Source organism: Somniosus microcephalus, unplaced genomic scaffold, assembly GCF_052327205.1.
Source record: "Somniosus microcephalus isolate GS21.2 unplaced genomic scaffold, FLI_Smic_1.0 scaffold179, whole genome shotgun sequence".
Classification (NCBI taxonomy): Eukaryota; Metazoa; Chordata; class Chondrichthyes; order Squaliformes; family Somniosidae; genus Somniosus; species Somniosus microcephalus.
The window spans coordinates 396,775-419,738 of NW_028225366.1; positions in this window are offsets into that span (position 1 = coordinate 396,775).

Here is a 22,964-nt window from a genome sequence, read left to right on the forward strand (position 1 = left end):
AGAAGGAAAAGGTGAAGTCTGGAGGGTGAATCAGAAGAAGCAGAAGAAGGAGAAGGAGAAGGTGAAGTCTGGAGGGTGAATCAGAAGAAGCAGAATAAGGAGAAGGAGAAGGTGAAGTCTGGAGGGTGAATCAGAAGAAGCAGAAGAAGGAGAAGGAAAAGGTGAAGTCTGGAGGGTGAATCAGAAGAAGCAGAAGAAGGAGAAGGAGAAGGTGAAGTCTGGAGGTTGAATCAGAAGAAGCAGAATAACGAGAAGGAGAAGGTGAAGTCTGGAGGGTGAATCAGAAGAAGCAGAATAAGGAGAAGGAGAAGGTGAAGTCTGGAGGGTGAATCAGAAGAAGCAGAAGAAGGAGAAGGAGAAGGTGAAGTCTGGAGGGTGAATCAGAAGAGGTAGAAGAAGGAGAAGGAGAAGGTGAAGTCTGGAGGGTGAAGCAGAAGAAGGAGAAGAAGGAGAAGGAGAAGGTGAAGTCAGGAGGGTGAATCAGAAGAAGTAGAAGAAGGAGAAGGAGAAGGTGAAGCCAGGAGGGTGAATCAGAAGAAGCAGAAGAAGGAGAAGGAGAAGGTGAAGTCTGGAGGGTGAATCAGAAGAATCAGAAGAAGGAGAAGGCGAAGGTGAAGTCTGGAGGGAGAATCAGAAGAATCAGAAGAAAGAGAAGGAGAAGGTGAAGTCTGGAGGCTGAAGCAGAAGAAACAGAAGAAGGAGAAGGAGAATGTGAAGACTGGAGGGTGAATCAGAAGAAGTAGAAGAAGGAGAAGGAGAAGGTGAAGTCTGGAGGGTGAATCAGAAGAAGTAGAAGAAGGAGAAGGAGAAGGTGAAGTCTGGAGGGTGAATCAGAAGAAGCAGAAGAAGGAGAAGGAGAAGGTGAAGTCTGGAGGGTGAATCAGAAGATGCAGAAGAAGGAGAAGGAGAAGATGAAGTCTGGAGGGTGAATCAGAAGAAGTAGAAGAAGGAGAAGGAGAGGGTGAAGTCTGGAGGGTGAATCAGAAGAAGTAGAAGAAGGAGAAGGAGAAGGTGAAGTCTGGAGGGTGAATCAGAAGAAACAGAAGAAGGAGAAGGAGAAGGTGAAGTCTGGAGGGTGAATCAGAAGAAGTAGAAGAAGGAGAAGGAGAAGGTGAAGTCTGGAGGGTGAATCAGAAGAAACAGAAGAAGGAGAAGGAGAAGGTGAAGTCTGGAGGGTGAATCAGAAGAAGTAGAAGAAGGAGAAGGAGAAGGTGTAGTCTGGAGGGTGAATCAGAAGAAGTAGACGAAGGAGAAGGAGAAGGTGAAGTCTGGAGGGTGAATCAGAAGAAGCAGAAGAAGGAGAAGGAGAAGATGAAGTCTGGAGGGTGAATCAGAAGAAGTAGAAGAAGGAGAAGGAGAAGGTGAAGTCTGGAGGGTGAATCAGAAGAAGCTGAAGAAGGAGAAGGAGAAGGTGAAGTCTGGAGGGTGAATCAGAAGAAGCAGAAGAAGGAGAAGGAGAAGGTGAAGTCTGGAGGGTGAATCAGAAGAAGCAGAATAAGGAGAAGGAGAAGGTGAAGTCTGGAGGGTGAATCAGAAGAAGCAGAAGAAGGAGAAGGAGAAGGTGAAGTCTGGAGGATGAATCAGAAGAAGTAGAAGAAGGAGAAGGAGAAGGTGAAGTCTGGAGGGTGAATCAGAAGAAGTAGAAGAAGGAGAAGGAGAAGGTGAAGACTGGAGGGTGAATCAGAAGAAGTAGAAGAAGGAGAAGGAGAAGGTGAAGTCTGGAGGGTGAAGCAGAAGAAGTAGAAGAAGGAGAAGGAGAAGGTGAAGTCAGGAGGGTGAATCAGAAGAAGTAGAAGAAGGAGAAGGAGAAGGTGAAGTCAGGAGGGTGAAGCAGAAGAAGCAGAAGAAGGAGAAGGAGAAGGTGAAGTCTGGAGGGTGAAGCAGAAGAAGCAGAAGAAGGAGAAGGAGAAGGTGAAGTCTGGAGGGTGAATCAGAAGAAGCAGAAGAAAGAGAAGGAGAAGGTGAAGTCTGGAGGGTGAATCAGAAGAAGTAGAAGAAGGAGAAGGAGAAGGTGAAGTCTGGAGGGTGAATCAGAAGAAGCAGAAGAAGGAGAAGGAGAAGGTGAAGTGTGGAGGGTGAATCAGAAGAAGGAGAAGAAGGAGAAGGAAAAGGTGAAGTCTGGAGGGTGAATCAGAAGAAGCAGAAGAAGGAGAAGGAGAAGGTGAAGTCTGGAGGGTGAATCAGAAGAAGCAGAATAAGGAGAAGGAGAAGGTGAAGTCTGGAGGGTGAATCAGAAGAAGCAGAAGAAGGAGAAGGAGAAGGTGAAGTCTGGAGGGTGAATCAGAAGAAGTAGAAGAAGGAGAAGGAGAAGGTGAAGTCTGGAGGGTGAAGCAGAAGAAGTAGAAGAAGGAGAAGGAGAAGGTGAAGTCAGGAGGGTGAATCAGAAGAAGCAGAAGAAGGAGAAGGAGAAGGTGAAGTCTGGAGGGTGAATCAGAAGAATCAGAAGAAGGAGAAGGAGAAGATGAAGTCTGGAGGGTGAATCAGAAGATGCAGAAGAAAGAGAAGGAGAAGGTGAAGTCTGGAGGGTGAAGCAGAAGAAACAGAAGAAGGAGAAGGAGTAGGTGAAGACTGGAGGGTGAATCAGAAGAAGTAGAAGAAGGAGAAGGAGAAGGTGAAGTCTGGAGGGTGAATCAGACGAAGTAGAAGAAGGAGAAGGAGAAGGTGAAATCTGGAGGGTGAATCAGAAGAAGCAGAAGAAGGAGAAGGAGAAGGTGAAGTTAGGAGGGTGAATCAGAAGAAGCAGAAGAAGGAGAAGGAGCAGGTGAAGTCAGGGGGGTGAAGCAGAAGAAGTAGAAGAAGGAGAAGGAGAAGGTGAAGTCAGGACGGTGAAGCAGAAGACGCAGAAGAAGGAGAAGGAGAAGGTGAAGTCTGGAGGGTGAAGCAGAAGAAGCAGAAGAAGGAGAAGGAGAGGGTGAAGTCTGGAGGGTGAATCAGAAGAAGTAGAAGAAGGAGAAGGAGAAGGTGAAGTCAGGAGAGTGAAGCAGAAGAAGCAGAAGAAGGAGAAGGAGAAGGTGAAGTCTGGAGGGCGAAGCAGAAGAAGCAGAAGAAGGAGAAGGAGAAGGTGAAGTCTGGGGGGTGAAGCAGAAGAAGCAGAAGAAGGAGAAGGAGTAGGTGAAGTCTGGAGGGTGAATCAGAAGAAGTAGAAGAAGGAGAAGGAGAAGGTGAAGTCTGGAGGGTGAATCAGAAGAGGTAGAAGAAGGAGAAGGAGAAGGTGAAGTCAGGAGGGTGAAGCAGAAGAAGCAGAAGAAGGAGAAGGAGAAGATGAAGTCTGGAGGGTGAATCAGAAGAAGTAGAAGAAGGAGAAGGAGAAGGTGAAGTCTGGAGGGTGAACCAGAAGAAGCAGAAGAAGGAGAAGGAGAAGGTGAAGTCTGGAGGGTGAATCAGAAGAAGCAGAAGAAGGAGAAGGAGAAGGTGAAGTCTGGAGGGTGAATCAGAAGAAGCAGAATAAGGAGAAGGAGAAGGTGAAGTCTGGAGGGTGAATCAGAAGAAGCAGAAGAAGGAGAAGGAGAAGGTGAAGTCTGGAGGATGAATCAGAAGAAGTAGAAGAAGGAGAAGGAGAAGGTGAAGTCTGGAGGGTGAATCAGAAGAAGTAGAAGAAGGAGAAGGAGAAGGTGAAGTCTGGAGGGTGAATCAGAAGAAGTAGAAGAAGGAGAAGGAGAAGGTGAAGTCTGGAGGGTGAAGCAGAAGAAGTAGAAGAAGGAGAAGGAGAAGGTGAAGTCAGGAGGGTGAATCAGAAGAAGTAGAAGAAGGAGAAGGAGAAGGTGAAGTCAGGAGGGTGAAGCAGAAGAAGCAGAAGAAGGAGAAGGAGAAGGTGAAGTCTGGAGGGTGAAGCAGAAGAAGCAGAAGAAGGAGAAGGAGAAGGTGAAGTCTGGAGGGTGAATCAGAAGAAGCAGAAGAAAGAGAAGGAGAAGGTGAAGTCTGGAGGGTGAATCAGAAGAAGTAGAAGAAGGAGAAGGAGAAGGTGAAGTCTGGAAGGTGAATCAGAAGAAGCAGAAGAAGGAGAAGGAGAAGGTGAAGTCTGGAGAGTGAATCAGAAGAAGCAGAAGAAGGAGAAGGAGAAGGTGAAGTCTGGAGGGTGAATCAGAAGAAGCAGAATAAGGAGAAGGAGAAGGTGAAGTCTGGAGGGTGAATCAGAAGAAGCAGAAGAAGGAGAAGGAAAAGGTGAAGTCTGGAGGGTGAATCAGAAGAAGCAGAAGAAGGAGAAGGAGAAGGTGAAGTCTGGAGGTTGAATCAGAAGAAGCAGAATAACGAGAAGGAGAAGGTGAAGTCTGGAGGGTGAATCAGAAGAAGCAGAATAAGGAGAAGGAGAAGGTGAAGTCTGGAGGGTGAATCAGAAGAAGCAGAAGAAGGAGAAGGAGAAGGTGAAGTCTGGAGGGTGAATCAGAAGAGGTAGAAGAAGGAGAAGGAGAAGGTGAAGTCTGGAGGGTGAAGCAGAAGAAGGAGAAGAAGGAGAAGGAGAAGGTGAAGTCAGGAGGGTGAATCAGAAGAAGTAGAAGAAGGAGAAGGAGAAGGTGAAGCCAGGAGGGTGAATCAGAAGAAGCAGAAGAAGGAGAAGGAGAAGGTGAAGTCTGGAGGGTGAATCAGAAGAATCAGAAGAAGGAGAAGGCGAAGGTGAATTCTGGAGGGTGAATCAGACGAATCAGAAGAAAGAGAAGGAGAAGGTGAAGTCTGGAGGCTGAAGCAGAAGAAGTAGAAGAAGGAGAAGGAGAAGGTGAAGTCTGGAGGCTGAAGCAGAAGAAGTAGAAGAAGGAGAAGGAGAAGGTGAAGTCTGGAGGGTGAAGCAGAAGAAGTAGAAGAAGGAGAAGGAGAAGGTGAAGTCTGGAGGGTGAATCAGAAGAAGCAGAAGAAGGAGAAGGAGAAGGTGAAGTCTGGAGGGTGAATCAGAAGATGCAGAAGAAGGAGAAGGAGAAGATGAAGTCTGGAGGGTGAATCAGAAGAAGTAGAAGAAGGAGAAGGAGAAGGTGAAGTCTGGAGGGTGAATCAGAAGAAGTAGAAGAAGGAGAAGGAGAAGGTGAAGTCTGGAGGGAGAATCAGAAGAAACAGAAGAAGGAGAAGGAGAAGGTGAAGTCTGGAGGGTGAATCAGAAGAAGTAGAAGAAGGAGAAGGAGAAGGTGTAGTCTGGAGGGTGAATCAGAAGAAGTAGACGAAGGAGAAGGAGAAGGTGAAGTCTGGAGGGTGAATCAGAAGAAGCAGAAGAAGGAGAAGGAGAAGATGAAGTCTGGAGGGTGAATCAGAAGAAGTAGAAGAAGGAGAAGGAGAAGGTGAAGTCTGGAGGGTGAATCAGAAGAAGCAGAAGAAGGAGAAGGAGAAGGTGAAGTCTGGAGGGTGAATCAGAAGAAGCAGAAGAAGGAGAAGGAGAAGGTGAAGTCTGGAGGGTGAATCAGAAGAAGCAAAATAAGGAGAAGGAGAAGGTGAAGTCTGGAGGGTGAATCAGAAGAAGCAGAAGAAGGTGAAGGAGAAGGTGAAGTCTGGAGGATGAATCAGAAGAAGTAGAAGAAGGAGAAGGAGAAGGTGAAGTCTGGAGGGTGAATCAGAAGAAGTAGAAGAAGGAGAAGGAGAAGGTGAAGTCTGGAGGGTGAATCAGAAGAAGTAGAAGAAGGAGAAGGAGAAGGTGAAGTCTGGAGGGTGAAGCAGAAGAAGTAGAAGAAGGAGAAGGAGAAGGTGAAGTCAGGAGGGTGAATCAGAAGAAGGAGAAGGAGAAGGTGAAGTCAGGAGGGTGAAGCAGAAGAAGCAGAAGAAGGAGAAGGAGAAGGTGAAATCTGGAGGGTGAAGCAGAAGAAGCAGAAGAAGGAGAAGGAGAAGGTGAAGTCTGGAGGGTGAATCAGAAGAAGCAGAAGAAAGAGAAGGAGAAGGTGAAGTCTGGAGGGTGAATCAGAAGAAGTAGAAGAAGGAGAAGGTGAAGTCTGGAGGGTGAATCAGAAGAAGCAGAAGAAGGAGAAGGAGAAGGTGAAGTCTGGAGGGTGAATCAGAAGAAGCAGAAGAAGGAGAAGGAAAAGGTGAAGTCTGGAGGGTGAATCAGAAGAAGCAGAAGAAGGAGAAGGAGAAGGTGAAGTCTGGAGGGTGAATCAGAAGAAGCAGAATAAGGAGAAGGAGAAGGTGAAGTCTGGAGGGTGAATCAGAAGAAGCAGAAGAAGGAGAAGGAGAAGGTGAAGTCTGGAGGGTGAATCAGAAGAAGTAGAAGAAGGAGAAGGTGAAGGTGAAGTCTGGAGGGTGAAGCAGAAGAAGTAGAAGAAGGAGAAGGAGAAGGTGAAGTCAGGAGGGTGAATCAGAAGAAGCAGAAGAAGGAGAAGGAGAAGGTGAAGTCTGGAGGGTGAATCAGAAGAATCAGAAGAAGGAGAAGGAGAAGATGAAGTCTGGAGGGTGAATCAGAAGAAGCAGAATAAAGAGAAGGAGAAGGTGAAGTCTGGAGGGTGAAGCAGAAGAAACAGAAGAAGGAGAAGGAGTAGGTGAAGTCAGGAGGGTGGATCAGAAGAAGTAGAAGAAGGAGAAGGAGAAGGTGAAGTCTGGAGGGTGAATCAGAAGAAGCAGAAGAAGGAGAAGGAGAAGGTGAAGTCTGGAGGGCGCAGCAGAAGAAGCAGAAGAAGGAGAAAGAGAAGGTGAAGTCTGGAGGGTGAAGCAGAAGAAGCAGAAGAAGGAGAAGGAGAGGGTGAAGTCTGGAGGGTGAATCAGAAGAAGTAGAAGAAGGAGAAGGAGAAGGTGAAGTCTGGAGGGTGAAGCAGAAGAAGTAGAAGAAGGAGAAGGAGAAGGTGAAGTCAGGAGGGTGAATCAGAAGAAGCAGAAGAAGGAGAAGGAGAAGGTGAAGTCTGGAGGGTGAATCAGAAGAATCAGAAGAAGGAGAAGGAGAAGATGAAGTCTGGAGGGTGAATCAGAAGAAGCAGAAGAAAGAGAAGGAGAAGGTGAAGTCTGGAGGGTGAAGCAGAAGAAACAGAAGAAGGAGAAGGAGTAGGTGAAGACTGGAGGGTGAATCAGAAGAAGTAGAAGAAGGAGAAGGAGAAGGTGAAGTCTGGAGGGTGAATCAGACGAAGTAGAAGAAGGAGAAGGAGAAGGTGAACTCTGGAGGGTGAATCAGAAGAAGCAGAAGAAGGAGAAGGAGAAGGTGAAGTTAGGAGGGTGAATCAGAAGAAGCAGAAGAAGGAGAAGGAGCAGGTGAAGTCAGGGGGGTGAAGCAGAAGAAGTAGAAGAAGGAGAAGGAGAAGGTGAAGTCAGGACGGTGAAGCAGAAGAAGCAGAAGAAGGAGAGGGAGAAGGTGAAGTCTGGAGGGTGAAGCAGAAGAAGCAGAAGAAGGAGAAGGAGAGGGTGAAGTCTGGAGGTTGAATCAGAAGAAGTAGAAGAAGGAGAAGGAGAAGGTGAAGTCAGGAGAGTGAAGCAGAAGAAGCAGAAGAAGGAGAAGGAGAAGGTGAAGTCTGGAGGGCGAAGCAGAAGAAGCAGAAGAAGGAGAAGGAGAAGGTGAAGTCTGGAGGGCGAAGCAGAAGAAGCAGAAGAAGGAGAAGGAGTAGGTGAAGTCTGGAGGGTGAATCAGAAGAAGTAGAAGAAGGAGAAGGATAAGGTGAAGTCAGGAGGGTGAAGCAGAAGAAGCAGAAGAAGGAGAAGGAGAAGGTGAAGTCTGGTGGGTGAAGCAGAAGAAGCAGAAGAAGGAGAAGGAGAAGGTGAAGTCTGGAGGGTGAAGCAGAAGAAGCAGAAGAAGGAGAAGGAGAAGGTGAAGTCAGGAGGGTGGATCAGAAGAAGTAGAAGAAGGAGAAGGAGAAGGTGAAGTCTGGAGGGTGAATCAGAAGAAGCAGAAGAAGGAGAAGGAGAAGGTGAAGTCTGGAGGGCGCAGCAGAAGAAGCAGAAGAAGGAGAAAGAGAAGGTGAAGTCTGGAGGGTGAAGCAGAAGAAGCAGAAGAAGGAGAAGGAGAGGGTGAAGTCTGGAGGGTGAATCAGAAGAAGTAGAAGAAGGAGAAGGAGAAGGTGAAGTCAGGAGAGTGAAGCAGAAGAAGCAGAAGAAGGAGAAGGAGAAGGTGAAGTCTGGAGGGTGAAGCAGAAGAAGCAGAAGAAGGAGAAGGAGAACGTGAAGTCTGGAGGGTGAATCAGAAGAAGCAGAAGAAGGAGAAGGAGAAGGTGAAGTCTGGAGGGCACAGCAGAAGAAGCAAAAGAAGGAGAAAGAGAAGGTGAAGTCTGGAGGGTGAAGCAGAAGAAGCAGAAGAAGGAGAAGGAGAGGGTGAAGTCTGGAGGGTGAATCAGAAGAAGTAGAAGAAGGAGAAGGAGAAGGTGAAGTCAGGAGAGTGAAGCAGAAGAAGCCGGAGAAGGAGAAGGAGAAGTTGAAGTCTGGAGGGCGAAGCAGAAGAAGCAGAAGAAGGAGAAGGAGAAGGTGAAGTCTGGAGGGTGAAGCAGAAGAAGCAGAAGAAGGAGAAGGAGTAGGTGAAGTCTGGAGGGTGAATCAGAAGAAGTCGAAGAAGGAGAAGGAGAAGGTGAAGTCAGGAGGGTGAAGCAGAAGAAGCAGAAGAAGGAGAAGGAGAAGTTGAAGTCTGGAGGGCGAAGCAGAAGAAGCAGAAGAAGGAGAAGGAGAAGGTGAAGTCTGGAGGGCGAAGCAGAAGAAGCAGAAGAAGTAGAAGGAGTAGGTGAAGTCTGGAGGGTGAAGCAGAAGAAGCAGAAGAAGGAGAAGGAGGAGGTGAAGTCAGGAGGGTGAAGCAGAAGAAGCAGAAGAAGGAGAAGGAGAAGGTGAAGTCTGGTGGGTGAAGCAGAAGAAGCAGAAGAAGGAGAAGGAGAAGGTGAAGTCTGGAGGGTGAAGCAGAAGAAGCAGAAGAAGGAGAAGGAGAAGGTGAAGTCTGGAGGGCACAGCAGAAGAAGCAAAAGAAGGAGAAAGAGAAGGTGAAGTCTGGAGGGTGAAGCAGAAGAAGCAGAAGAAGGAGAAGGAGAGGGTGAAGTCTGGAGGGTGAATCAGAAGAAGTAGAAGAAGGAGAAGGAGAAGGTGAAGTCAGGAGAGTGAAGCAGAAGAAGCAGAAGAAGGAGAAGGAGAAGTTGAAGTCTGGAGGGCGAAGCAGAAGAAGCAGAAGAAGGAGAAGGAGAAGGTGAAGTCTGGAGGGTGAATCAGAAGAAGTAGAAGAAGGAGAAGGAGAAGGTGAAGTCAGGAGAGTGAAGCAGAAGAAGCAGAAGAAGGAGAAGGAGAAGTTGAAGTCTGGAGGGCGAAGCAGAAGAAGCAGAAGAAGGAGAAGGAGAAGGTGAAGTCTGGAGGGTGAAGCAGAAGAAGCAGAAGAAGGAGAAGGAGTAGGTGAAGTCTGGAGGGTGAAGCAGAAGAATCAGAAGAAGTAGAAGAAGGAGAAGGAGCAGGTGAAGTCAGGGAGGTGTAGCAGAAGAAGTAGAAGAAGGAGAAGGAGAAGGTGAAGTCAGGACGGTGAAGCAGAAGAAGCAGAAGAAGGAGAAGGAGTAGGTGAAGTCTGGAGGGTGAATCAGAAGAAGTAGAAGAAGGAGAAGGATAAGGTGAAGTCAGGAGGGTGAAGCAGAAGAAGCAGAAGAAGGAGAAGGAGAAGGTGAAGTCTGGTGGGTGAAGCAGAAGAAGCAGAAGAAGGAGAAGGAGAAGGTGAAGTCTGGAGGGTGAAGCAGAAGAAGCAGAAGAAGGAGAAGGAGAAGGTGAAGTCAGGAGGGTGGATCAGAAGAAGTAGAAGAAGGAGAAGGAGAAGGTGAAGTCTGGAGGGTGAATCAGAAGAAGCAGAAGAAGGAGAAGGAGAAGGTGAAGTCTGGAGGGCGCAGCAGAAGAAGCAGAAGAAGGAGAAAGAGAAGGTGAAGTCTGGAGGGTGAAGCAGAAGAAGCAGAAGAAGGAGAAGGAGAGGGTGAAGTCTGGAGGGTGAATCAGAAGAAGTAGAAGAAGGAGAAGGAGAAGGTGAAGTCAGGAGAGTGAAGCAGAAGAAGCAGAAGAAGGAGAAGGAGAAGGTGAAGTCTGGAGGGTGAAGCAGAAGAAGCAGAAGAAGGAGAAGGAGAACGTGAAGTCTGGAGGGTGAATCAGAAGAAGCAGAAGAAGGAGAAGGAGAAGGTGAAGTCTGGAGGGCACAGCAGAAGAAGCAAAAGAAGGAGAAGGAGAAGGTGAAGTCTGGAGGGTGAAGCAGAAGAAGCAGAAGAAGGAGAAGGAGAGGGTGAAGTCTGGAGGGTGAATCAGAAGAAGTAGAAGAAGGAGAAGGAGAAGGTGAAGTCAGGAGAGTGAAGCAGAAGAAGCCGGAGAAGGAGAAGGAGAAGTTGAAGTCTGGAGGGCGAAGCAGAAGAAGCAGAAGAAGGAGAAGGAGAAGGTGAAGTCTGGAGGGTGAAGCAGAAGAAGCAGAAGAAGGAGAAGGAGTAGGTGAAGTCTGGAGGGTGAATCAGAAGAAGTCGAAGAAGGAGAAGGAGAAGGTGAAGTCAGGAGGGTGAAGCAGAAGAATCAGAAGAAGGAGAAGGAGAAGATGAAGTCTGGAGGGTGAATCAGAAGAAGCAGAAGAAAGAGAAGGAGAAGGTGAAGTCTGGAGGGTGAAGCAGAAGAAACAGAAGAAGGAGAAGGAGTAGGTGAAGACTGGAGGGTGAATCAGAAGAAGTAGAAGAAGGAGAAGGAGAAGGTGAAGTCTGGAGGGTGAATCAGACGAAGTAGAAGAAGGAGAAGGAGAAGGTGAACTCTGGAGGGTGAATCAGAAGAAGCAGAAGAAGGAGAAGGAGAAGGTGAAGTTAGGAGGGTGAATCAGAAGAAGCAGAAGAAGGAGAAGGAGCAGGTGAAGTCAGGGGGGTGAAGCAGAAGAAGTAGAAGAAGGAGAAGGAGAAGGTGAAGTCAGGACGGTGAAGCAGAAGAAGCAGAAGAAGGAGAGGGAGAAGGTGAAGTCTGGAGGGTGAAGCAGAAGAAGCAGAAGAAGGAGAAGGAGAGGGTGAAGTCTGGAGGTTGAATCAGAAGAAGTAGAAGAAGGAGAAGGAGAAGGTGAAGTCAGGAGAGTGAAGCAGAAGAAGCAGAAGAAGGAGAAGGAGAAGGTGAAGTCTGGAGGGCGAAGCAGAAGAAGCAGAAGAAGGAGAAGGAGAAGGTGAAGTCTGGAGGGCGAAGCAGAAGAAGCAGAAGAAGGAGAAGGAGTAGGTGAAGTCTGGAGGGTGAATCAGAAGAAGTAGAAGAAGGAGAAGGATAAGGTGAAGTCAGGAGGGTGAAGCAGAAGAAGCAGAAGAAGGAGAAGGAGAAGGTGAAGTCTGGTGGGTGAAGCAGAAGAAGCAGAAGAAGGAGAAGGAGAAGGTGAAGTCTGGAGGGTGAAGCAGAAGAAGCAGAAGAAGGAGAAGGAGAAGGTGAAGTCAGGAGGGTGGATCAGAAGAAGTAGAAGAAGGAGAAGGAGAAGGTGAAGTCTGGAGGGTGAATCAGAAGAAGCAGAAGAAGGAGAAGGAGAAGGTGAAGTCTGGAGGGCGCAGCAGAAGAAGCAGAAGAAGGAGAAAGAGAAGGTGAAGTCTGGAGGGTGAAGCAGAAGAAGCAGAAGAAGGAGAAGGAGAGGGTGAAGTCTGGAGGGTGAATCAGAAGAAGTAGAAGAAGGAGAAGGAGAAGGTGAAGTCAGGAGAGTGAAGCAGAAGAAGCAGAAGAAGGAGAAGGAGAAGGTGAAGTCTGGAGGGTGAAGCAGAAGAAGCAGAAGAAGGAGAAGGAGAACGTGAAGTCTGGAGGGTGAATCAGAAGAAGCAGAAGAAGGAGAAGGAGAAGGTGAAGTCTGGAGGGCACAGCAGAAGAAGCAAAAGAAGGAGAAAGAGAAGGTGAAGTCTGGAGGGTGAAGCAGAAGAAGCAGAAGAAGGAGAAGGAGAGGGTGAAGTCTGGAGGGTGAATCAGAAGAAGTAGAAGAAGGAGAAGGAGAAGGTGAAGTCAGGAGAGTGAAGCAGAAGAAGCCGGAGAAGGAGAAGGAGAAGTTGAAGTCTGGAGGGCGAAGCAGAAGAAGCAGAAGAAGGAGAAGGAGAAGGTGAAGTCTGGAGGGTGAAGCAGAAGAAGCAGAAGAAGGAGAAGGAGTAGGTGAAGTCTGGAGGGTGAATCAGAAGAAGTCGAAGAAGGAGAAGGAGAAGGTGAAGTCAGGAGGGTGAAGCAGAAGAAGCAGAAGAAGGAGAAGGAGAAGTTGAAGTCTGGAGGGCGAAGCAGAAGAAGCAGAAGAAGGAGAAGGAGAAGGTGAAGTCTGGAGGGCGAAGCAGAAGAAGCAGAAGAAGTAGAAGGAGTAGGTGAAGTCTGGAGGGTGAAGCAGAAGAAGCAGAAGAAGGAGAAGGAGGAGGTGAAGTCAGGAGGGTGAAGCAGAAGAAGCAGAAGAAGGAGAAGGAGAAGGTGAAGTCTGGTGGGTGAAGCAGAAGAAGCAGAAGAAGGAGAAGGAGAAGGTGAAGTCTGGAGGGTGAAGCAGAAGAAGCAGAAGAAGGAGAAGGAGAAGGTGAAGTCTGGAGGGCACAGCAGAAGAAGCAAAAGAAGGAGAAAGAGAAGGTGAAGTCTGGAGGGTGAAGCAGAAGAAGCAGAAGAAGGAGAAGGAGAGGGTGAAGTCTGGAGGGTGAATCAGAAGAAGTAGAAGAAGGAGAAGGAGAAGGTGAAGTCAGGAGAGTGAAGCAGAAGAAGCAGAAGAAGGAGAAGGAGAAGTTGAAGTCTGGAGGGCGAAGCAGAAGAAGCAGAAGAAGGAGAAGGAGAAGGTGAAGTCTGGAGGGTGAATCAGAAGAAGTAGAAGAAGGAGAAGGAGAAGGTGAAGTCAGGAGAGTGAAGCAGAAGAAGCAGAAGAAGGAGAAGGAGAAGTTGAAGTCTGGAGGGCGAAGCAGAAGAAGCAGAAGAAGGAGAAGGAGAAGGTGAAGTCTGGAGGGTGAAGCAGAAGAAGCAGAAGAAGGAGAAGGAGTAGGTGAAGTCTGGAGGGTGAAGCAGAAGAATCAGAAGAAGTAGAAGAAGGAGAAGGAGCAGGTGAAGTCAGGGAGGTGTAGCAGAAGAAGTAGAAGAAGGAGAAGGAGAAGGTGAAGTCAGGACGGTGAAGCAGAAGAAGCAGAAGAAGGAGAAGGAGTAGGTGAAGTCTGGAGGGTGAATCAGAAGAAGTAGAAGAAGGAGAAGGATAAGGTGAAGTCAGGAGGGTGAAGCAGAAGAAGCAGAAGAAGGAGAAGGAGAAGGTGAAGTCTGGTGGGTGAAGCAGAAGAAGCAGAAGAAGGAGAAGGAGAAGGTGAAGTCTGGAGGGTGAAGCAGAAGAAGCAGAAGAAGGAGAAGGAGAAGGTGAAGTCAGGAGGGTGGATCAGAAGAAGTAGAAGAAGGAGAAGGAGAAGGTGAAGTCTGGAGGGTGAATCAGAAGAAGCAGAAGAAGGAGAAGGAGAAGGTGAAGTCTGGAGGGCGCAGCAGAAGAAGCAGAAGAAGGAGAAAGAGAAGGTGAAGTCTGGAGGGTGAAGCAGAAGAAGCAGAAGAAGGAGAAGGAGAGGGTGAAGTCTGGAGGGTGAATCAGAAGAAGTAGAAGAAGGAGAAGGAGAAGGTGAAGTCAGGAGAGTGAAGCAGAAGAAGCAGAAGAAGGAGAAGGAGAAGGTGAAGTCTGGAGGGTGAAGCAGAAGAAGCAGAAGAAGGAGAAGGAGAACGTGAAGTCTGGAGGGTGAATCAGAAGAAGCAGAAGAAGGAGAAGGAGAAGGTGAAGTCTGGAGGGCACAGCAGAAGAAGCAAAAGAAGGAGAAAGAGAAGGTGAAGTCTGGAGGGTGAAGCAGAAGAAGCAGAAGAAGGAGAAGGAGAGGGTGAAGTCTGGAGGGTGAATCAGAAGAAGTAGAAGAAGGAGAAGGAGAAGGTGAAGTCAGGAGAGTGAAGCAGAAGAAGCCGGAGAAGGAGAAGGAGAAGTTGAAGTCTGGAGGGCGAAGCAGAAGAAGCAGAAGAAGGAGAAGGAGAAGGTGAAGTCTGGAGGGTGAAGCAGAAGAAGCAGAAGAAGGAGAAGGAGTAGGTGAAGTCTGGAGGGTGAATCAGAAGAAGTCGAAGAAGGAGAAGGAGAAGGTGAAGTCAGGAGGGTGAAGCAGAAGAAGCAGAAGAAGGAGAAGGAGAAGTTGAAGTCTGGAGGGCGAAGCAGAAGAAGCAGAAGAAGGAGAAGGAGAAGGTGAAGTCTGGAGGGCGAAGCAGAAGAAGCAGAAGAAGTAGAAGGAGTAGGTGAAGTCTGGAGGGTGAAGCAGAAGAAGCAGAAGAAGGAGAAGGAGGAGGTGAAGTCAGGAGGGTGAAGCAGAAGAAGCAGAAGAAGGAGAAGGAGAAGGTGAAGTCTGGTGGGTGAAGCAGAAGAAGCAGAAGAAGGAGAAGGAGAAGGTGAAGTCTGGAGGGTGAAGCAGAAGAAGCAGAAGAAGGAGAAGGAGAAGGTGAAGTCTGGAGGGCACAGCAGAAGAAGCAAAAGAAGGAGAAAGAGAAGGTGAAGTCTGGAGGGTGAAGCAGAAGAAGCAGAAGAAGGAGAAGGAGAGGGTGAAGTCTGGAGGGTGAATCAGAAGAAGTAGAAGAAGGAGAAGGAGAAGGTGAAGTCAGGAGAGTGAAGCAGAAGAAGCAGAAGAAGGAGAAGGAGAAGTTGAAGTCTGGAGGGCGAAGCAGAAGAAGCAGAAGAAGGAGAAGGAGAAGGTGAAGTCTGGAGGGTGAAGCAGAAGAAGCAGAAGAAGGAGAAGGAGTAGGTGAAGTCTGGAGGGTGAATCAGAAGAAGTCGAAGAAGGAGAAGGAGAAGGTGAAGTCAGGAGGGTGAAGCAGAAGAAGCAGAAGAAGGAGAAGGAGAAGGTGAAGTCTGGAGGGTGAAGCAGAAGAAGCAGAAGAAGGAGAAGGAGAAGGTGAAGTCTGGAGGGTGAATCAGAAGAAGCAGAAGAAGGAGAAGGAGAAGGTGAAGTCTGGAGGGTGAATCAGAAGAAGCAGAAGAAGGAGAAGGAGAAGGTGAAGTCAGGAGGGTGAATCAGAAGAAGCAGAAGAAGGAGAAGGAGAAGGTGAATTTAGGGGGGGGAATCAGAAGAAGCAGAAGAAGGAGAAGGAGCAGGTGAAGTCAGGGAGGTGTAGCAGAAGAAGTAGAAGAAGGAGAAGGAGAAGGTGAAGTCAGGACGGTGAAGCAGAAGAAGCAGAAGAAGGAGAAGGAGAAGGTGAAGCCTGGAGGGCGCAGCAGAAGAAGCAGAAGAAGGAGAAGGAGAAGGTGAAGTCTCGAGTGTGAAGCAGAAGAAGCAGAAGAAGGAGAAGGAGAAGGTGAAGTCTGGAGGGTGAAGCAGAAGAAACAGAAGAAGGAGAAGGAGAAGGTGAAGACTGGAGGGTGAATCAGAAGAAGTAGAAGAAGGAGAAGGAGAAGGTGAAGTCTGGAGGGTGAATCAGAAGAAGTAGAAGAAGGAGAAGGAGAAGTTGAAGTCTGGAGGGTGAATCAGAAGAAGCAGAAGAAGGAGAAGGAGAAGGTGAAGTCTGGAGGGTGAATCAGAAGAAGCAGAAGAAGGAGAAGGAGAAGATGAAGTCTGGAGGGTGAATCAGAAGAAGTAGAAGAAGGAGAAGGAGAAGGTGAAGTCTGGAGGGTGAATCAGAACAAGTAGAAGAAGGAGAAGGAGAAGATGAAGTCTGGAGGGTGAATCAGAAGAAAGAGAAGAAGGAGAAGGAGAAGGTGAAGTCTGGAGGGTGAATCAGAAGAAGTAGAAGAAGGAGAAGGAGAAGGTGTAGTCTGGAGGGTGAATCAGAAGAGGTAGACGAAGGAGAAGGAGAAGGGGAAGTCTGGAGGGTGAATCAGAAGAAGCAGAAGAAGGAGAAGGAGAAGGTGAAGTCTGGAGGGTGAATCAGAAGAAGTAGAAGAAGGAGAAGGAGAAGGTGAAGTCTGGAGGGTGAATCAGAAGAAGCAGAAGAAAGGGAAGGAGAAGGTGAAGTCTGGAGGGTGAATCAGAAGAAGTAGAAGAAGGAGAAGGAGAAGGTGAAGTCTGGAGGGTGAATCAGAAGAAGCAGAAGAAGGAGAAGGAGAAGGTGAAGTCTGGAGGGTGAATCAGAAGAAGCAGAAGAAGGAGAAGGAAAAGGTGAAGTCTGGAGGGTGAATCAGAAGAAGCAGAAGAAGGAGAAGGAGAAGGTGAAGTCTGGAGGGTGAATCAGAAGAAGCAGAATAAGGAGAAGGAGAAGGTGAAGTCTGGAGGGTGAATCAGAAGAAGCAGAAGAAGGAGAAGGAGAAGGTGAAGTCTGGAGGGTGAATCAGAAGAAGTAGAAGAAGGAGAAGGAGAAGGTGAAGTCTGGAGGGTGAAGCAGAAGAAGTAGAAGAAGGAGAAGGAGAAGGTGAAGTCAGGAGGGTGAATCAGAAGAAGCAGAAGAAGTAGAAGGAGAAGGTGAAGTCTGGAGGGTGAATCAGAAGAATCAGAAGAAGGAGCAGGAGAAGATGAAGTCTGGAGGGTGAATCAGAAGAAGCAGAAGAAAGAGAAGGAGAAGGTGAAGTCTGGAGGGTGAAGCAGAAGAAACAGAAGAAGGAGAAGGAGTAGGTGAAGACTGGAGGGTGAATCAGAAGAAGTAGAAGAAGGAGAAGGAGAAGGTGAAGTCTGGAGGGTGAATCAGACGAAGTAGAAGAAGGAAAAGGAGAAGGTGAAGTCTGGAGGGTGAATCAGAAGAAGCAGAAGAAGGAGAAGGAGAAGGTGAAGTTAGGAGGGTGAATCAGAAGAAGCAGAAGAAGGAGAAGGAGCAGGTGAAGTCAGGGGGGTGAAGCAGAAGAAGTAGAAGAAGGAGAAGGAGAAGGTGAAGTCAGGACGGTGAAGCAGAAGAAGCAGAAGAAGGAGAAGGAGAAGGTGAAGTCTGGAGGGTGAAGCAGAAGAAGCAGAAGAAGGAGAAGGAGAGGGTGAAGTCTGGAGGGTGAATCAGAAGAAGTAGAAGAACGAGAAGGAGAAGGTGAAGTCAGGAGAGTGAAGCAGAAGAAGCAGAAGAAGGAGAAGGAGAAGGTGAAGTCTGGAGGGCGAAGCAGAAGAAGCAGAAGAAGGAGAAGGTGAAGTCTGGAGGGTGAAGCAGAAGAAGCAGAAGAAGGAGAAGGAGTAGGTGAAGTCTGGAGGGTGAATCAGAAGAAGTAGAAGAAGGAGAAGGATAAGGTGAAGTCAGGAGGGTGAAGCAGAAGAAGCAGAAGAAGGAGAAGGAGAAGGTGAAGTCTGGTGGGTGAAGCAGAAGAAGCAGAAGAAGGAGAAGGAGAAGGTGAAGTCTGGAGGGTGAAGCAGAAGAAGCAGAAGAAGGAGAAGGAGAAGGTGAAGTCAGGAGGGTGGATCAGAAGAAGTAGAAGAAGAAGAAGGAGAAGGTGAAGTCTGGAGGGTGAATCAGAAGAAGCAGAAGAAGGAGAAGGAGAAGGTGAAGTCTGGAGGGCGCAGAGAAGAAGCAGAAGAAGGAGAAAGAGAAGGTGAAGTCTGGAGGGTGAAGCAGAAGAAGCAGAAGAAGGAGAAGGAGAGGGTGAAGTCTGGAGGGTGAATCAGAAGAAGTAGAAGAAGGAGAAGGAGAAGGTGAAGTCAGGAGAGTGAAGCAGAAGAAGCAGAAGAAGGAGAAGGAGAAGGTGAAGTCTGGAGGGCGAAGCAGAAGAAGCAGAAGAAGGAGAAGGAGAAGGTGAAGTCTGGAGGGTGAAGCAGAAGAAGGAGAAGGAGTAGGTGAAGTCTGGAGGGTGAATCAGAAGAAGTAGAAGAAGGAGAAGGAGAAGGTGAAGTCAGGAGGGTGAAGCAGAAGAAGCAGAAGAAGGAGAAGGAGAAGGTGAAGTCTGGAGGGTGAAGCAGAAGAAGCAGAAGAAGGAGAAGGAGAAGGTGAAGTCTGGAGGGTGAATCAGAAGAAGCAGAAGAAGGAGAAGGAGAAGGTGAAGTCTGGAGGGTGAATCAGAAGAAGCAGAAGAAGGAGAAGGAGAAGGTGAAGTCAGGAGGGTGAATCAGAAGAAGCAGAAGAAGGAGAAGGAGAAGGTGAATTTAGGAGGGTGAATCAGAAGAAGCAGAAGAAGGAGAAGGAGCAGGTGAAGTCAGGGGGGTGTAGCAGAAGAAGTAGAAGAAGGAGAAGGAGAAGGTGAAGTCAGGACGGTGAAGCAGAAGAAGCAGAAGAAGGAGAAGGAGAAGGTGAAGCCTGGAGGGCGCAGCAGAAGAAGCAGAAGAAGGAGAAGGAGAAGGTGAAGTCTGGAGTGTGAAGCAGAAGAAGCAGAAGAAGGAGAAGGAGAAGGTGAAGTCTGGAGGGTGAAGCAGAAGAAACAGAAGAAGGAGAAGGAGAAGGTGAAGACTGGAGGGTGAATCAGAAGAAGTAGAAGAAGGAGAAGGAGAAGGTGAAGTCTGGAGGGTGAATCAGAAGAAGTAGAAGAAGGAGAAGGAGAAGTTGAAGTCTGGAGGGTGAATCAGAAGAAGCAGAAGAAGGAGAAGGAGAAGGTGAAGTCTGGAGGGTGAATCAGAAGAAGCAGAAGAAGGAGAAGGAGAAGATGAAGTCTGGAGGGTGAATCAGAAGAAGTAGAAGAAGGAGAAGGAGAAGGTGAAGTCTGGAGGGTGAATCAGAAGAAGTAGAAGAAGGAGAAGGAGAAGATGAAGTCTGGAGGGTGAATCAGAAGAAAGAGAAGAAGGAGAAGGAGAAGGTGAAGTCTGGAGGGTGAATCAGAAGAAGTAGAAGAAGGAGAAGGAGAAGGTGTAGTCTGGAGGGTGAATCAGAAGAAGTAGACGAAGGAGAAGGAGAAGGTGAAGTCTGGAGGGTGAATCAGACGAAGTAGAAGAAGGAGAAGGAGAAGGTGAAGTCTGGAGGGTGAATCAGAAGAAGCAGAAGAAGGAGAAGGAGAAGGTGAAGTTAGGAGGGTGAATCAGAAGAAGCAGAAGAAGGAGAAGGAGCAGGTGAAGTCAGGGGGGTGAAGCAGAAGAAGTAGAAGAAGGAGAAGGAGAAGGTGAAGTCAGGACGGTGAAGCAGAAGAAGCAGAAGAAGGAGAAGGAGAAGGTGAAGTCTGGAGGGTGAAGCAGAAGAAGCAGAAGAAGGAGAAGGAGAGGGTGAAGTTTGGAGGGTGAATCAGAAGAAGTAGAAGAAGGAGAAGGAGAAGGTGAAGTCAGGAGAGTGAAGCAGAAGAAGCAGAAGAAGGAGAAGGAGAAGGTGAAGTCTGGAGGGCGAAGCAGAAGAAGCAGAAGAAGGAGAAGGAGAAGGTGAAGTCTGGAGGGTGAAGCAGAAGAAGCAGAAGAAGGAGAAGGAGTAGGTGAAGTCTGGAGGGTGAATCAGAAGAAGTAGAAGAAGGAGAAGGATAAGGTGAAGTCAGGAGGGTGAAGCAGAAGAAGCAGAAGACGGAGAAGGAGAAGGTGAAGTCTGGTGGGTGAAGCAGAAGAAGCAGAAGAAGGAGAAGGAGAAGGTGAAGTCTGGAGGGTGAAGCAGAAGAAGCAGAAGAAGGAGAAGGAGAAGGTGAAGTCAGGAGGGTGGATCAGAAGAAGTAGAAGAAGGAGAAGGAGAAGGTGAAGTCTGGAGGGTGAATCAGAAGAAGCAGAAGAAGGAGAAGGAGAAGGTGAAGTCTGGAGGGCGCAGCAGAAGAAGCAGAAGAAGGAGAAAGAGAAGGTGAAGTCTGGAGGGTGAAGCAGAAGAAGCAGAAGAAGGAGAAGGAGAGGGTGAAGTCTGGAGGGTGAATCAGAAGAAGTAGAAGAAGGAGAAGGAGAAGGTGAAGTCAGGAGAGTGAAGCAGAAGAAGCAGAAGAAGGAGAAGGAGAAGGTGAAGTCTGGAGGGCGAAGCAGAAGAAGCAGAAGAAGTAGAAGGAGTAGGTGAAGTCTGGAGGGTGAAGCAGAAGAAGCAGAAGAAGGAGAAGGAGTAGGTGAAGTCAGGAGGGTGAAGCAGAAGAAGCAGAAGAAGGAGAAGGAGAAGGTGAAGTCTGGTGGGTGAAGCAGAAGAAGCAGAAGAAGGAGAAGGAGAAGGTGAAGTCTGGAGGGTGAAGCAGAAGAAACAGAAGAAGGAGAAGGAGTAGGTGAAGACTGGAGGGTGAATCAGAAGAAGTAGAAGAAGGAGAAGGAGAAGGTGAAGTCTGGAGGGTGAATCAGACGAAGTAGAAGAAGGAAAAGGAGAAGGTGAAGTCTGGAGGGTGAATCAGAAGAAGCAGAAGAAGGAGAAGGAGAAGGTGAAGTTAGGAGGGTGAATCAGAAGAAGCAGAAGAAGGAGAAGGAGCAGGTGAAGTCAGGGGGGTGAAGCAGAAGAAGTAGAAGAAGGAGAAGGAGAAGGTGAAGTCAGGACGGTGAAGCAGAAGAAGCAGAAGAAGGAGAAGGAGAAGGTGAAGTCTGGAGGGTGAAGCAGAAGAAGCAGAAGAAGGAGAAGGAGAGGGTGAAGTCTGGAGGGTGAATCAGAAGAAGTAGAAGAACTAGAAGGAGAAGGTGAAGTCAGGAGAGTGAAGCAGAAGAAGCAGAAGAAGGAGAAGGAGAAGGTGAAGTCTGGAGGGCGAAGCAGAAGAAGCAGAAGAAGGAGAAGGATAAGGTGAAGTCTGGAGGGTGAAGCAGAAGAAGCAGAAGAAGGAGAAGGAGTAGGTGAAGTCTGGAGGGTGAATCAGAAGAAGTAGAAGAAGGAGAAGGATAAGGTGAAGTCAGGAGGGTGAAGCAGAAGAAGCAGAAGAAGGAGAAGGAGAAGGTGAAGTCTGGTGGGTGAAGCAGAAGAAGCAGAAGAAGGAGAAGGAGAAGGTGAAGTCTGGAGGGTGAAGCAGAAGAAGCAGAAGAAGGAGAAGGAGAAGGTGAAGTCAGGAGGGTGGATCAGAAGAAGTAGAAGAAGAAGAAGGAGAAGGTGAAGTCTGGAGGGTGAATCAGAAGAAGCAGAAGAAGGAGAAGGAGAAGGTGAAGTCTGGAGGGCGCAGAGAAGAAGCAGAAGAAGGAGAAAGAGAAGGTGAAGTCTGGAGGGTGAAGCAGAAGAAGCAGAAGAAGGAGAAGGAGAGGGTGAAGTCTGGAGGGTGAATCAGAAGAAGTAGAAGAAGGAGAAGGAGAAGGTGAAGTCAGGAGAGTGAAGCAGAAGAAGCAGAAGAAGGAGAAGGAGAAGGTGAAGTCTGGAGGGCGAAGCAGAAGAAGCAGAAGAAGGAGAAGGAGAAGGTGAAGTCTGGAGGGTGAAGCAGAAGAAGGAGAAGGAGTAGGTGAAGTCTGGAGGGTGAATCAGAAGAAGTAGAAGAAGGAGAAGGAGAAGGTGAAGTCAGGAGGGTGAAGCAGAAGAAGCAGAAGAAGGAGAAGGAGAAGGTGAAGTCTGGAGGGTGAAGCAGAAGAAGCAGAAGAAGGAGAAGGAGAAGGTGAAGTCTGGAGGGTGAATCAGAAGAAGCAGAAGAAGGAGAAGGAGAAGGTGAAGTCTGGAGGGTGAATCAGAAGAAGCAGAAGAAGGAGAAGGAGAAGGTGAAGTCAGGAGGGTGAATCAGAAGAAGCAGAAGAAGGAGAAGGAGAAGGTGAATTTAGGAGGGTGAATCAGAAGAAGCAGAAGAAGGAGAAGGAGCAGGTGAAGTCAGGGGGGTGTAGCAGAAGAAGTAGAAGAAGGAGAAGGAGAAGGTGAAGTCAGGACGGTGAAGCAGAAGAAGCAGAAGAAGGAGAAGGAGAAGGTGAAGCCTGGAGGGCGCAGCAGAAGAAGCAGAAGAAGGAGAAGGAGAAGGTGAAGTCTGGAGTGTGAAGCAGAAGAAGCAGAAGAAGGAGAAGGAGAAGGTGAAGTCTGGAGGGTGAAGCAGAAGAAACAGAAGAAGGAGAAGGAGAAGGTGAAGACTGGAGGGTGAATCAGAAGAAGTAGAAGAAGGAGAAGGAGAAGGTGAAGTCTGGAGGGTGAATCAGAAGAAGTAGAAGAAGGAGAAGGAGAAGTTGAAGTCTGGAGGGTGAATCAGAAGAAGCAGAAGAAGGAGAAGGAGAAGGTGAAGTCTGGAGGGTGAATCAGAAGAAGCAGAAGAAGGAGAAGGAGAAGATGAAGTCTGGAGGGTGAATCAGAAGAAGTAGAAGAAGGAGAAGGAGAAGGTGAAGTCTGGAGGGTGAATCAGAAGAAGTAGAAGAAGGAGAAGGAGAAGATGAAGTCTGGAGGGTGAATCAGAAGAAAGAGAAGAAGGAGAAGGAGAAGGTGAAGTCTGGAGGGTGAATCAGAAGAAGTAGAAGAAGGAGAAGGAGAAGGTGTAGTCTGGAGGGTGAATCAGAAGAAGTAGACGAAGGAGAAGGAGAAGGTGAAGTCTGGAGGGTGAATCAGACGAAGTAGAAGAAGGAGAAGGAGAAGGTGAAGTCTGGAGGGTGAATCAGAAGAAGCAGAAGAAGGAGAAGGAGAAGGTGAAGTTAGGAGGGTGAATCAGAAGAAGCAGAAGAAGGAGAAGGAGCAGGTGAAGTCAGGGGGGTGAAGCAGAAGAAGTAGAAGAAGGAGAAGGAGAAGGTGAAGTCAGGACGGTGAAGCAGAAGAAGCAGAAGAAGGAGAAGGAGAAGGTGAAGTCTGGAGGGTGAAGCAGAAGAAGCAGAAGAAGGAGAAGGAGAGGGTGAAGTCTGGAGGGTGAATCAGAAGAAGTAGAAGAAGGAGAAGGAGAAGGTGAAGTCAGGAGAGTGAAGCAGAAGAAGCAGAAGAAGGAGAAGGAGAAGGTGAAGTCTGGAGGGCGAAGCAGAAGAAGCAGAAGAAGGAGAAGGAGAAGGTGAAGTCTGGAGGGTGAAGCAGAAGAAGCAGAAGAAGGAGAAGGAGTAGGTGAAGTCTGGAGGGTGAATCAGAAGAAGTAGAAGAAGGAGAAGGATAAGGTGAAGTCAGGAGGGTGAAGCAGAAGAAGCAGAAGACGGAGAAGGAGAAGGTGAAGTCTGGTGGGTGAAGCAGAAGAAGCAGAAGAAGGAGAAGGAGAAGGTGAAGTCTGGAGGGTGAAGCAGAAGAAGCAGAAGAAGGAGAAGGAGAAGGTGAAGTCAGGAGGGTGGATCAGAAGAAGTAGAAGAAGGAGAAGGAGAAGGTGAAGTCTGGAGGGTGAATCAGAAGAAGCAGAAGAAGGAGAAGGAGAAGGTGAAGTCTGGAGGGCGCAGCAGAAGAAGCAGAAGAAGGAGAAAGAGAAGGTGAAGTCTGGAGGGTGAAGCAGAAGAAGCAGAAGAAGGAGAAGGAGAGGGTGAAGTCTGGAGGGTGAATCAGAAGAAGTAGAAGAAGGAGAAGGAGAAGGTGAAGTCAGGAGAGTGAAGCAGAAG